Source organism: Neomonachus schauinslandi, chromosome 3, assembly GCF_002201575.2.
Source record: "Neomonachus schauinslandi chromosome 3, ASM220157v2, whole genome shotgun sequence".
In the NCBI taxonomy this organism is placed as follows: Eukaryota; Metazoa; Chordata; class Mammalia; order Carnivora; family Phocidae; genus Neomonachus; species Neomonachus schauinslandi.
The window spans coordinates 103,232,437-103,247,086 of NC_058405.1; positions in this window are offsets into that span (position 1 = coordinate 103,232,437).

Here is a 14,650-nt window from a genome sequence, read left to right on the forward strand (position 1 = left end):
AAACTATTCTCCTCAAATTGACTGTTCTTTCAGCTTCAGCTCCTAAGTGCCTCTGTTCTAGAACCTCAAGAAGCATTTTCTTAAATAGCCCATATCCCTAATGGGGAAGAGAATATTTTGCAAAGTATAGAAATAGAAGGTTTCAAAAGATGATTAAAAGGGTTTCATTTTAATCTACATAATTAATACATATCTGATTTTCTATACTGGGAAGAAAATTAAATTTGAAAGGCTTCATAAATATAAAAGAAGATACTAAAAAACACCCCATCTGACTTGGAAAGGTTGTAGAAACCAAACTACTCCAGATTTAAAAAATTAAAGTGGTTGGATTGATCTCTCTCTAAATCCAGGGATAGTGAATAAAGTCAACTTCAATCTAAATTTCAAAAGCATGACTGAAGAAGATTTTTTATATTCTCTTAAAAATAAGTTTTTACTACTACTGCTTACAGAGTCAGTTTGTAATTGTTACAAATTTTTAAGGAGTAGCTGGAGGGTGTCACTATATTTAATTTTCAAGTAACACAGCCAGCAAACACCCCTGGAAATATCACTTGGGAGGAAGAAATGTTTCTTCTTTAAGAGCACAGTGGAAAGTTAGCACCTGCTGAGTCGGAATAATTAATCACTGAACTTTATCTCTTTTTCTCTCCATGTAGAAAGAGTCTAAGTAGCTTTTTACTTCTTCCTTCAGTTTATTGCTTGGGAAGGAAAATACAGACTCCAAAGAAATTGCAAACTTTGGGGACCGATTTCAGTAGTGGATTCTGAAAGAGCAGCCAGAGATAATAATCCTCACTGAGTTTTGGGGCTTTACTGTAGATAAGAATCCAACATGGGATACTATCAAAATTCTGATTCCACATTCCACCTCCCATTGGAGTTCCCAGTGATACCAATTCAACAGACCTGGGGCATGGCCCAGTAATCTGCATTTTTAACAAGTACACTGAGATGATTCTGATAAGATGGTAAAAAGTCCACACTTGGAGAAAATTGGCTATGATCTGCTATTTCCATAGCTTGCAGGACTAAGAAGCTGTAAGTGTAATTAGCAGATGGTGGATTTTTTAAATGCTTCAGTCAGTATTTCCAAAAAAGTATTTTCCTTAGAACATTAGTTCTGGTATGTTTGGGGATTGGTGCTCTAAAAACACAGGGTTCTGTGGTCATATATGTAAGAAAATGCTGCACTCCAAATCTTCCATTTGGAAGTTTGATTCACAAAGCCCATTAGTACATTAGAGGCCCCTGAAAAGTTCCTCAATTTAAAAACAGAGCTTACAAGAAACAGACTCTTAACTATAGAGAAAACAAAACTGAGGGGGGTCGGGGTGTGAGTGAAATAGGTGATGGGATTCAGGAGTGCACTTAACATGATGAGCACTGAGCAATGTATAGAGTTGTTCAATCACTATATTGTACACCTAGAACTAGTATAACTCTGTATGTTATCTATACTGGAATTAATATTAAAAATTTAATTAAAAAGTGAAAAAAATAAAAACAAGGTTTAGATTTTTATTTAATAAACTTCTTTGGAAAGGAATTTTTTTTTTCTCTTATAAATGTAGTAACATTTTCCCAGAAAAGTTTTTCAATAACACTTGTTTGGAACAGACTGGGTCAAACTGTAAAATTCTATTCTGTTCTAGCGCAAGTAAGACAAAAATATTTTAATGTGTCAAAAGTGTCAAAGATAAACAAAGCCAGACACTAGCTAGAGTGGTAAGGACAGATTCTAATCAGTAATATACTTTTGCAATAGGGAAAAGAGTCCAGTGTGAACTGAACTCAATTTGTACAGAGGTGAATGGGTGTTTTAAAGGGATGGTAACAAAAAAGGGAGGGAGTGAACAGGGGCTCAGTAGAGTCAGGAAGTGAAAAATGACAAAAAGCAGGAAGGGGTTGGTCCATGTGAAACCCATCTGGGTTTGCTAGCTGGTGCTCATTATAGGCTCCTCTTTTCCCACAGAGCCTGGGAAACAGGGGCTCTACCTTCAGGAGCTGGCTGAAACAGACAGTAATTCTTTTAGCAGCCTTGTGTTTTCTCAGGTGGTCATTTGAATAGGAGCAAGGGTCATCCTGAGAATGCAGTCTTAAGCTATTAGAAAGTATGTGTTTGTTCAAGTCTTTATAGGCCAAGGTTGAGGCCCAGTGGAAAAGAGAGCTCAGAGGGCAAGTTCTGGATAGAGTTTCTTTGATCAAGGAAGGAATCTTTGTCAGAAGTAAGTGAGGGGAAAAGAGTGGTTTTGGTCTCAAGCCAGGAAGTTTCTTTAATCTCCCCATCAAAAAGGTAGTAGAATAAATTCTCCCCACCCCATCATCTTGGAGCACTACAGAAAAAAACGGAGGGCACTTTGAGGAACAAAGTTTCAGAGTCAAGAAAATGGTAACAGAAACTGTGTATAGATTAAGAACGGTAATAGTAATAACTAGTACTTGAGCAAACACAGCTCCTAGTGTGCAATCAAAGTACCTTTCTTCTTGTCTCTCACATTCCCTTAATAATTTATGCAGTTGGCTAAGATTTATCCCCTGCAACTGAACTCTGGAAAGCTTTATGCCTTTTCTGATCATTCTTTAATAGTAAAAGTATTGGACACATCTTAATTCAGTAACTTAAAAATCCCAGACCAATATATTAATGGTTATAGCTATATAATTTACATTTATATTACTATATATTATATAATATGCAATATTATATATTACAACATATAAAATACAAAATTATCATAAATACTTCAGTTTTCATTCAAAAGCCAAACTTCTCCATAAGCCTGCCACCTGCCCATCCATGCCCCCTTGTCAATGGAAAAGATTATGTAGAAGTTTCTTTCTTTCTTAGTTACCTTATTCCTCACCTATTGTTGCAGACCCTTCCAGGTTGAAGCACAAGAAGGGAGGAAGGAAGAGGAAGAGAAACATACTTGATAAACAGCATATGTTACCTTTGCACTTGCTGATCCATGTAATGCTTAAAAACGCCTCTTTTTCTTGTGGGTGATTTTCTTAACTTCTTGGAGGCATCTGTGCACCCTTCTCTGACTGGGGTTTTCAGGTACTTGGCAATACATTCTCTCCCTCTGGCCTTGCCCCTCTTTAGTGCAGATTTTCAGGTGATTTGCCCTTCTAAGGCTTACTCTGTTGGAGTCCCAATGACTTCCCAAATGATCCTCCTGGATAAAAATCAAAACCTTGGTGCTCTTAGATTCTCTCCCATTTGGCCCATATCAGGTTCACAGAAATACTCAACCATCCTTTACTTTGATAAGTTCTGGGAGTGGAGACAGACTTCAAAACTACTTCTTTGCTGTCAAAACAGCTTGCTGGTTTCCCTTGTCCTCTAGATTTCCTGGGCTGATGTCAACCCGTCTGTTATGTCTGCCATTTTCTCAACAGTTTTCCATTTGATCCTGCAGATGCTCCTCATTTTAGACCTGAAATAAAGTAGGCAGCACCCTTTCCCTTTGGGTGGGTTGGTGGAAGAACTTAAAGCCAGGGTGTGTGCTCTCCCAAGTAGTATTACCAGATAAAATGCAGGATGCCCAGTTACATTTGAATTTCAGGTAAACAAAAAATACATTTTTAAAAAAATATTTTATTTATTTATGTGACAGAGAGAGACACAGAAAGAGAGGGAACACAAGCAAGGGGAGTGGGAGAGGGAGAAGCAGGCTTCCAACTGAGCAGGGAGCCTGTGGGGCTCCATCCCAGGGCTCTGGGATCATGACCTGAGCCGAAGGCAGACGCTTAATGATTGAGCCACCCAGGCGCCCCAACAAATACATTTTTAGTATAGGTATATCCCATGCAAGTATTTGGGATATATTGAGACCAAGATAGTATTTGTTGTTTATCTGCTACTCAAATGTAATTGGGCATCCTGTATTTTCATTTGCTAGTTCCCACCAACCTACACCCAAGAAACTTCTCTGATATCCACTCCAATTTCTTTTTTTTTTTATTCTTTAAAAGTTTCACAAACTCATTCTTTAGATTTCTCAACTCACTTTGGTTGAGCACCTTACATTAGAATTTCTAATCAATTGTATCTTGGTGCAACAGTTAAAACATAATGTAACAACTGTTCACATTATTTTTAGCCACTGACGTTTTGCAGAGCATTGGAGACAGCAAATCTTTATAGGAAAACTCTGGGTATTTTTAAATGAACTTTGAGCATTCACACAGAAAGACTGTTCAAAATAGTCATAAGGGCTCTTACACAAAGATTTAGTGTCCAAATGACAATAGCGTAGGGTAAGGATGGAATGGCACACAAAGAGTAAATCATTAGACATTAAAATTTTAAAAAAAAGGATGAGGATTATAGAGAACATAGGAGCAGAGAGTTCTGTTAGCTAAAGTTTCTACCATTTCCTTAAGGACAAAGAAATTAAAATTAGTATAAAAACATTGAGCATCTACATTTTTTTCACAGTAAGGTAAATTTATTTTATTTCCATTTTTAATTGTCAGTCATTTCTAATGAATTCTTTTTGTTGTTTTCATAAAGACCCAAGTTAAACAACTCCTGCAGGTATTACAGATCTATATCTGCACCTGGACAGAGCAGTCTATACTTTACAAACTGTAGTATTATATGGACTCATTTCCATTGGTGAGTTTTTGAAATTGTTTAAAAACCCCTGATAACCAAATTAAAGTAATAGCTTAGTACAAACTCTCAGAAAGGACCTGACTCTAAGAAAGAATTCTAGCTTTGTTGGAAAACAAGTTGCTTTGGGGGATTATGAAAAGACAGTGACTTGTATACATAGGCCATTTAATATTGTTGTCAGTTCTTTGGGGATAGTTTTCTAGAAGTGTGATTGCTGGGTCAAAGGGTAAAGGTATGTAAACTTTTACTAGATATTGCAAAATTCCACTCCATGACTGTAGAAATGTATGTGTGTCTGTTTCCCAGTTTCCCAACATAGCATATGATGAAATGTTTAAGTTTTTGTCAATACACTTTTGTATGCTTATGCTTAAATTATTTATTTTATCTTTTCTTATTTTAAGTGGAATCTTCTTTTATATCTTCTAACTTTTGTTTACATATATGAAGTTTCTAATTTTTGAATGTTAATTTTATATATTGCCATTTTATTTAATTCATTTATTGTTTGCAGTGGTTTTAATTTGACTCTTAGGATTTTTCCAGATATTCTATTATAATAGAGATTTTTTACTTTTTGATTACAATCCCAATTTCTAATTTTTTGCCTAATTAGCTAATAGCTTTAGTTCATTATCATATAATAGTTCAGATGATGAATAATTTTGGCATGTTTATTTGGTGAGAATGTCTTTAATATTTCCCTATTAGAAAGAAGTTGGCTTTTGAAAGTTGGTACATATTAAGAAAGAATTCATCAATTACTATTTTATTATATATTTTGTCAAAGATGGGTGTTGCGTTTTGTTAAATGACACTGTCAAAATTTAAAAAAAATTTTTTTTAAGATCATTTATTTACTTGTCAGAGAGAGAGAGAGGGAGAGCGTGGGACAGTGAGCAAGCACTCACAAGCAGGGGGAGTGGCAGGCAGAGGGAGAAACAGGCTCCCCTTTGAGCAGTGAGCCCAATGTGGGACTTGATCATGGCACCCTGAGATCATGACCTGAGCTGAAGGCAGACGCTTAACCAACTGAGCCACCCAGGCATCCCAACAACTGTCAAAATTTTATGATACATTACTAATATTGAACTATGCTTGCATGCCTAAAAAAACTCCACTTAGTCATAATATATTTTCTTTTTTAATGTAATTTTATTGAAAAATGCACAAATTAAAAGGCAAATTCAAGGAGTTTTTACAATGTAAACATAACTCATGTAACAGTGTACAGATCAATAAACAAATATTACAAAATACCAGAAACCCTATTATGCCACCTTCTAATCACTATCAATTTTCAACAGAATAACCACTACCTTCCCTTCAAACATCATGGATTTGTTTATTATGCCCTCATTCCTTGGAGACCTTCACAACTCAACCCATTAATGCTGTAACAATGTTGCTTTCATTTAAGCTGCAATATCAAAAATAGTAGCCACTAGCCACCTGTAGCTATTAAATATAAATGAAAATAAAAAAACAAATAAACTCAGAAGAATAAAACTAAAGCAAAAGCAGAAATAAATTGTAAAGAAAAAAACAGTAATATTGTTAAAGAAATGTTTTTTGTGAAAATTAATGAATTTACATAAATCATTGGCTAACAGATTCACAACACCAATGAGAAAAACAATACAAATACCTCACAATAGCAATGATAATGGAGAAATATCCACAAATACAGAGGAAAATAAAGGAATTATAAATGATTACTTTGTTCTCTATCTCTCTTTTTTGCAAAAAAACTTGAATACGTAGTTGAAATAGAGTTCTCTAATAGAATTTAAATGATCAAAAATGACCTTATGTCAAAATAAAAATCTAAAGTCTTAAAAATTTTGTTCAAGCTTGTTTAAAATATTAATTAAAACCATAGAATGTCACAATTTTATTCAGTAAAAAGCCTTGGGAAGAAAAGGAAATTGTCAATCCAGTTGCCTCTTAGAATATAAAGTCTAGAATTGTCTTCATTTTTTATTATAAAGATAATAAACCAGCTATGATAAAGACAAGTACAATCAAAGGCAATCACAAATTGAAAGAATGTATATAAAAAAGAAGCAAGAACATTCTATTTAAGTTATATTTCTATATATTCTGTATCTTGACATCACAAGATGAGTCTATGTCTACATTAGCTTTTAGAAAAAACAGGGTCTTGATGTTCTGGTTTTTAACTGTAAATAATTTACTGCCATAACTTTTGTATGCAATCCTTAACCTGGGGACTATAATTATTGTAAGGCTTGATTTTCATTCTAGTTATATAAATTGTATTAGTTTGAATATGAAGATTATAAGAAACTTAATCATATCACTTATAGTGGGTTAAATGGTGGCTCCCTGAAAGATATGTCCATGTCCTAACACCCAGAACCCATATATGTGACCTTAGTTGGCAGAAGGACCTTTACAGATGTAATTAAATTAAGGATTCTGAGATGAGATCATCCTAGATTTATCTGCATGGACCCTAAATTCAGTGACAATTATCTTCATAAGAAGCTAGAAGAGGGAGGGAAAGATTCTTCCCTGGAGCCTTTGGAGGGATCACAAGCCCTGCTGACACCTTAATTTTGGACTTCAAAACTCCAGAATTGTGAGAGAATAAATTAGTGTTATTTTAAGCCACTCAGCTTGTAGTGATTTGTTATGGCAGCCCTAGAAAGCTAATGTATCACCCTTGTTGTAATGTTCACACACTGTGATGGTTAACTTCTTATCTGTCAATTCATTTTATTTGTAACTCTCCACTCTAGGTGTGGTATAAATTTACTTTCTTAAGAGAAAGCATTAAAATATTTTGTCCCAATTTCTTAGTGTTGTTCTCTTTGGAAAAAATGAATTGGTCATTCTAGTAGATTATTTTTACACCCAAAGTTATCTTTAACAAGTAAAATAAATTAAAAAATATAAACAGAACAGCAGCCATGGAAGAAACTTGCCCACTCTCCTGTACCTTACCCACTCCCTATGCCTCTTGTCATGATGTTGGGTTCAGAAAACTTCACATTTCAAAGTTTTAGACCTTCAAGTAATAATTCCATAATGAATTGTGTGATAGTAAAATTTGGTAGAGATAGAAAAAACATTTTTAGTTACTATATAGTAATTATATTACTATAATTATAATATTATATAGCATACAGTGTAGTTTATTATATAGTAAATTATGTATTATATATTATATTGTATAGTATATTATAAATATACTATTATAGTAAATTATTAAAATAATCATACTAAAAATACTAAAATAGTAAAAATAATCTAATAATAAATTAATAATAGTAGAAACAATGATGATATATTAATATATACTTTTATAAATGCTAGTGAAAAATTTTAGAATAGACCTTGCCCAAATTATGTTTTAATCATAGGATGTTCAGTACAAGCAAATATAGGAAATCACCATTACTAAATCAAAAGAGAAAATAAAATAGTGAGTACCTCAACTGAAGCCAAAACTATGTTTATCAAATTTTAACATCCTACTATATCTTTTAAACTTTTCAAAGTACAAATAAATGGTAATAGCAGCATCATGTCTTATGATAAGATATTGGAGTCATTCACACTAAAGTCACCACTTTATAATATTCTGGGAGTTCTATTCAATGTTGATTAAATAATACAAAGAGATAAATACTTAAATACTTGACAAGATGAGTGAAAAATAAAATATTTTAAGATTATATAGTTCATTAGATATAGCATCAAGATAATCACTAGTTTACAAAAATGCCAACAGTTTTCCTATATACAAAATATATACAATAAAGAAAAGACCTCATTATTAATAAACAACAAAATAGTTAAAATGCATTGAAAAAAGATTGGCATTTAATATACTAAAATTATATATTAAAGAAATACTTAAAAATTATGATGAGTGATATCAATATGTTGTAATAAATAGAAAAAAGATTTCCATTTATGGCAATATGATGGAGTAGATAGCCTGAATGATTATCTTATTTAAAACACTTTTTCAAAAAAATTTCTTTTAAATGAATAACTAAGCTTAAAAAAAAAGGTTTAAAAAAAATCAGAAAGACTTTGAAAAAGACTGAAAATAGAACTCTGGAGATACAAAGAATTGGGCACAGCTTTTGCTCTGAGGGAAACTGCTAAATACTGGTTAACCTGTGTTTCTGTTTTGATGGTCAAATAAGCTATTGGAGAAGGCATCTGATAGCTAGGACTTATGAAAGATAGGGAATATAACAGGCCTCTGTATAAAGCTGACAATCTAAATGGATCACTTGTGAAGAAGAAATCAACTTACTTCACAGGAAGACACTTGCCTGACTTGACATTAGTGATAATGAAAGAGGGAAAACATGTTCCCTGAGATGTTTTATTTGCTCATCATTTTGTGGCTTGAATTTATACTACCTGTTCCACTTGAGAAGCATCAAGTGGAAAATTAAAAGTGATTGAAATCAATAGAGCCCCAAGCTAATTGGCAGAAGCAAATGAAAATCTTAAAAAAAGAAAAGGCTTCCAATAATTCTCCTAGATAAAATTCTAAATAATATACATTCATAGTCTAGGATCACAGAACAGTGAGTCATCAGGGAAATGAAATTAAAATCACAATAACGTAATATTGTATACCCATTAAATGGCTAAAATTTAAGAGATTGACAATACCAAGTACAGCTGGAAATATGGAGTAATTGGAACTCTCATACGTTGCTGGTATTACACTAGTATAATTGCTTTGGTGAAATGCTTAACAATTCATTATAAAGTATACTTACCATATAGCTGAGTATTTATGCTCCAAGGCAAGTACCTAAGTGAAACACAAATATATGTCCACCAAAAACAGATACGTATATAAATGTTCATAGCAACTTCATTAGCCAAAACACGCAAAGAACCCAAATATCTGTCAACAGGTAAATGGATCAACAATTTGTTGTATATACATATAATAGAATATCACTCAACAATGAAAAGGAACAAATTATTGATACAAGCAAACACAAGAGCTAAATAAATAAAATAAATATTGAAGTTTTCAGGCAATTATTGGTAGATAGTATATGTACTGGAGAGGCTTAAAAGCAAATTATGGGTTCACTTGGAAAGGTAATCAAAGAGCATTCTTACATTAAAAAAAATACAAATAAGCAATTTGCCAGACAATGTATGTGCCATCTCATTTCTGATTTCAAAGATCAACTGCAAATATATGCAAATATAAATAGGAAGATGGATAGATTAGGTGGAGATGTAGGATAGATAGATATGTTTAAGAATAGAAAAAAGTCTGGAAAGATAAATATCAAACCCTTAACAGAAGTGTCTACTTGGTTATGGGATTATGTAGGATTGATGAAGGAGGATATAAAGAGAGAATACTCACTGTTTAATTTATAAGGAAGAAGAAAGTTTTCTGGCTCTGGAACATTGTGGGGAGAAAAAAAAGCTAAGTGTATGTAGACAAGGTAGATAATAGAGCGATTTTATTATCTCTACTCAGAAGTGTTTTCTTGCCTCCTCTCTCTGAGCATTAGCATGCAGAGCAACAAATTTTAGATACTTCGTTTCCTTTGGTGGGAAATGTGAGTTGAGAGTGTGGCATACTGGCAATAGGGCTGATATTCACACTAAATTCCATAAACAGACTGCTTGAACCATGAACAATATGACCAACATGGCAGAGACTCAGAAGGGTCTGCATCCAACAAGAACCAGGGTGCCCAGTCATCAGAAGTAATAAGGACATCAGCAGAGAAGTCCACTAGAATACCCTGACATGGTGCTGGGCCAATCAATTATACCGCAGGAGATGCTAGATATTAAACCCTCAGCCAAATCTAATGTACAGAAATCATCACACACCAGGACCAAGTGGATTTATTGCAGGAATGCAAGGTTAGGTTTTTAGTTTTCCTTAAAGATTTATTTATTTATTTGAGAGAGAGAAAGAGCACAAGGAGGGGCAGACGGAGAGGAAGAGAGAGAATCTCAAGCGGACTCCCTGCTGAGTGCAGAGCCTGATGCAGGGCCTGACCTCACAACCCCAAGATCACAACCTGAGCCCAAAAAAAGAGTGGATGGTTAATGGACTGAGCCACCCAGGTGCTCCCAAGGTTAGTTTAGTATTAAAAAAATAAATGTTATATCACCACATTAACAGAAAAAAGGAGAATAGAGATGCAGAAAATGAATTTGATAAAATTAAACACACAAACATTATAAAAACTCTAAGAAAATTAAGAATATAAGATAATTTCCTCAATCTGATAAAGAATATCTACCAAAAAACTTGCCACTAACACCAAAAACTGGGGTGAAAGACTGAAGACTTTGCCCCTAAAATCAGGACTAAGACAAGATGTTTACCTTTGCCACTTCTATTCAACATTGTACTGGAAGCTCTAGATAAGGCAATATGGCAAGGGAAAAAAATAAATAAAAGACATCTAGATTGGGAAGGAAGAGGTAAAACTTTTTATTTGCATATTATCATATAAATTCTAATAAATCTACAAAAAAACTACTAGAAATGATAAATGAATTACATAAGGCCACAGGTATAAGGTATATATAGAAAAATTAAATGCATATATACTATCTACTATAAAGAACAATTGAAAACACAAACTACAACTGTATGGTCTTGAGCAAATACTTAACTTTTCCAGGTGCAAGTTTCCTGACCTATGAAACTAAAGAGTCAGAGAAGATGGAATGATCTCTGACGCTCCTTCTTGTTCTATTTGTCACTATTTCACTAGTCTGTAACTTCATGAGATCAGAGATTCTGTTTTGCTCATCATTTCATTTCACAGTGTCCAGAACTATAGGTTTCAATGCATTGTTTGTTTAATAATAAGAGAATGACACACTGGAATAGACCACCAAGGAACAGTAGTGAGATTCCACTTGTGCAGATTTTTTATGAAGTAAATAGCTGCCATCTGGAGAGCCTAAGTCAGAGATTAACTTCTGTGGTCTCTTAAGGTTTCTTTTGGCTCCAGGAATATGGTTCTTCCCATCTGAGAATAGCCATCATGATAATGAATCCAATTAGAAAGCTGTTATTTATGCTAACTTGAACCTGGCACAGTGCTAGGCACTGTGAGGGAAGAATATCAAACCTTTTCTTCCAATAGACAATGAGTCAGAGGCAGAAATCAGAATGGATTGTAATTATGCTCTATTTCCAATGGCACAGGAGGTAGAAACTCAACTATTTGTAAAATTACACTCTAACTTCTATTTCTTGAAATCATGGGGAGGAAAGACCTTCGGCTGTAATAACTTCAAATCACAGAATAATTAACCTAGTTTAATATGCAATTGTCTTAGAAGGTATCTGAGATATGCATGCTTAATTATTCTTTCGACAAGCAGGCTGTAAAAAAGTTTGAGCATGCAAGCCTAGAAAATGATCACTGTTGGAATGTTTATTTCACCAAAGTTAGTTAAGCTTCATATCACCCCTGGGAGGCAGTTCAAAATTAAACTTTATCTGGGGGAAAACACACACACACATGCACACACACACCACTGAACTAAAACCAAGCATCTAAAAAGTAACAACTATGATTTTATTTCTATTGGGTCAACATATATTGAAATTAAAGCTAGACAGCTCTAAAGAATCACGTGTCACATGACCTCTTAATGAATCAATAAACAAGTGAGTGCTAGAGCTCACGTGTACAAGTTTTAGTAGGGCTTATTTCAGAGCAAGAACAGAAAGGGAGTGGGAGGGCACAAAAAAAACATTAAATTTCAGACCAAAACTAAGGGCCCCTAGATTTCTAAATGTATCCACACAGTCAAAAGCACTTACTAGGATAAAATGATATTAAAATAGAAATGTTAAACAAGATGAAGGGTATAATCATAAAGCAACTTAATTTTTTTCTCTCCCATTGTCCATTTAAACCCTTTCTGTATGTAAATGAGAATATACATGTATATATTTATATATCTATGTCTATATACAGTGAGAGAGAGGAAGGAAGGCAGAGAAGAGAAGGGAGGAAGAGAAAGAAGGAAGGGAGATTTATTTAAGGAACTGACTAATGTGACTGTGGGGGCTGACAAGTCCAAAAGCCATAGGAAAAGCCAGCAGTCTCGAATTCAGGTAAAATTATTGACTTTGAAATCTTCAGAACAGTTGAGGCAGGCTCAAAATTCAAGCAGGGTTTATATGTTGCAGCTTTGAGGCCAAATTCCTTCTTTAGGAAGCCTGTCTTTGCTCTTAAGGTCTTTTACTGATTGGATGAAGCCCACCCACACATGTGGAGGGGAATTTGCTGACTTAAATGGTAATCACATCTGAAAAATACCTTCACAACAACATCTAGGCTGGTGTTTGGCCAAACGGCTGGGCACCAGAGCCTAACCAGGTTCACAGGTAAAATTAGCAAGTGGATAATTCTCCCCCAGTTCCCTGGATGATAATAAGAGTAGTAGTTATGATTCTTCTGCTATATCCTAGAAAATAAACAGCTCTCAAGTCATTTTAAGCCACAAAATAGTCATGTTTCAAGATTTCAAATTGTCAAAACATCCAAGTCCATATAAAGTTAAGGCTTCATCCCTCAATCAGCTCAGGCTAGCCTTGGGTTTGGTGTCTGTATTAGAGGGGGAGAGTGCCTGCTTTGCCTCCAGGTCCTAGCCTAGCACACTGATTTTTCCTCCCGCAGGCACTAGGCAGCCTCTAGTTCTTCCACAGTTAATCAAAATGAGGAAGAGTCAGTGATACTGTCATGAGCTGATATTAGTACTCCCTGGGCTTAGAAGATTATCTTTTTCTCAAGAGATGCTTTTGTACATTCTTTATAGACACCTCCTATCTCCCATTTTGGGTTATTTCACCTGTCTGCCCTTGACACAAGACCTTTATTTAAAGGTCATTCTTCTATCTAGTTACATTAACAAAATGAAATGATATTTTGGTAAATCAGAGCTTTCCAAATAGTCAAGCTAACATGATTTTTTTCTTTCCACTAGCATAAAAACATTATTGATGTCAAAGTAATCAGAATACTATTGGAAACACTGAGACAAATAAATTCAAACTTTTAGTTAGATATATTCCCTCTACAAACGATTTCTGTACTTCTGCATTGTACTTCCTTGCAAAAGATTTGTGCTTTTTTTTTTTAGTTCAATACTCTTTCCATGCAGCAATGGAATCAAGTATCATGAGGCAACGTGGATTTGAAAACACATGATATATTCTTCTGTTTACTACCAAACCAGTGGCTTGATACAATTCTATACTTTACTCAGGAGCTCTTGCACATGAGAGGCCTACTTTATTTATTTACACCCACTGCAATTGTTTCCATAAAGACCTCATTCTTTGGGAAGAACTGACATCATTCCATCCATTATCATGGTACATAGCTCTATTTATTTAGGTCTTCTTTAAAGTCTCTCAATATATTTCTATATAAAGATATTGCATAACTTATGTTTGACTTTTTCTTATGTATATGATATTTCTGAAGATATAAAGGAGATCTTTTAAAATTACATATTCTGGTTGTGGCTATTACATAAAAATATAATTTTTCTATATTTTAATGGAGAAGCTTTGCTAAATAACATATTAATCTTAATAATTTAATTCCACGCCTGGGTGGCACAGTCGGTTAAGCATCTGCCTTTGGCTCAGGTCATGATCTCAGGGTCCTGAGATTGAGTCCCGCATAAGGCTCCTTGCTCAGTGGGGAGCCTGCTTCTCCCTCTGCCTGTCTCTCTCTCTCTGACACATAAATAAATAAAATATTTAATAATAATAATAATTTAATTCTAAATACTTTGAATTTTCTATAAATACTGCATTCCATGAATTGTTTTTTTCTTTCTATACAATAATTTTTGTTCCTTTTCCTGACTTAATGTTCTAGGTAAGAACATTAATAAGAAGCAGAATAGAAATGGTTATAGTGGAAATCTTTTTCTTATGCACAACACAAAATAGAAAGCTAGCAATATTTATTATAAAGGATAAAGAATAATATTGCT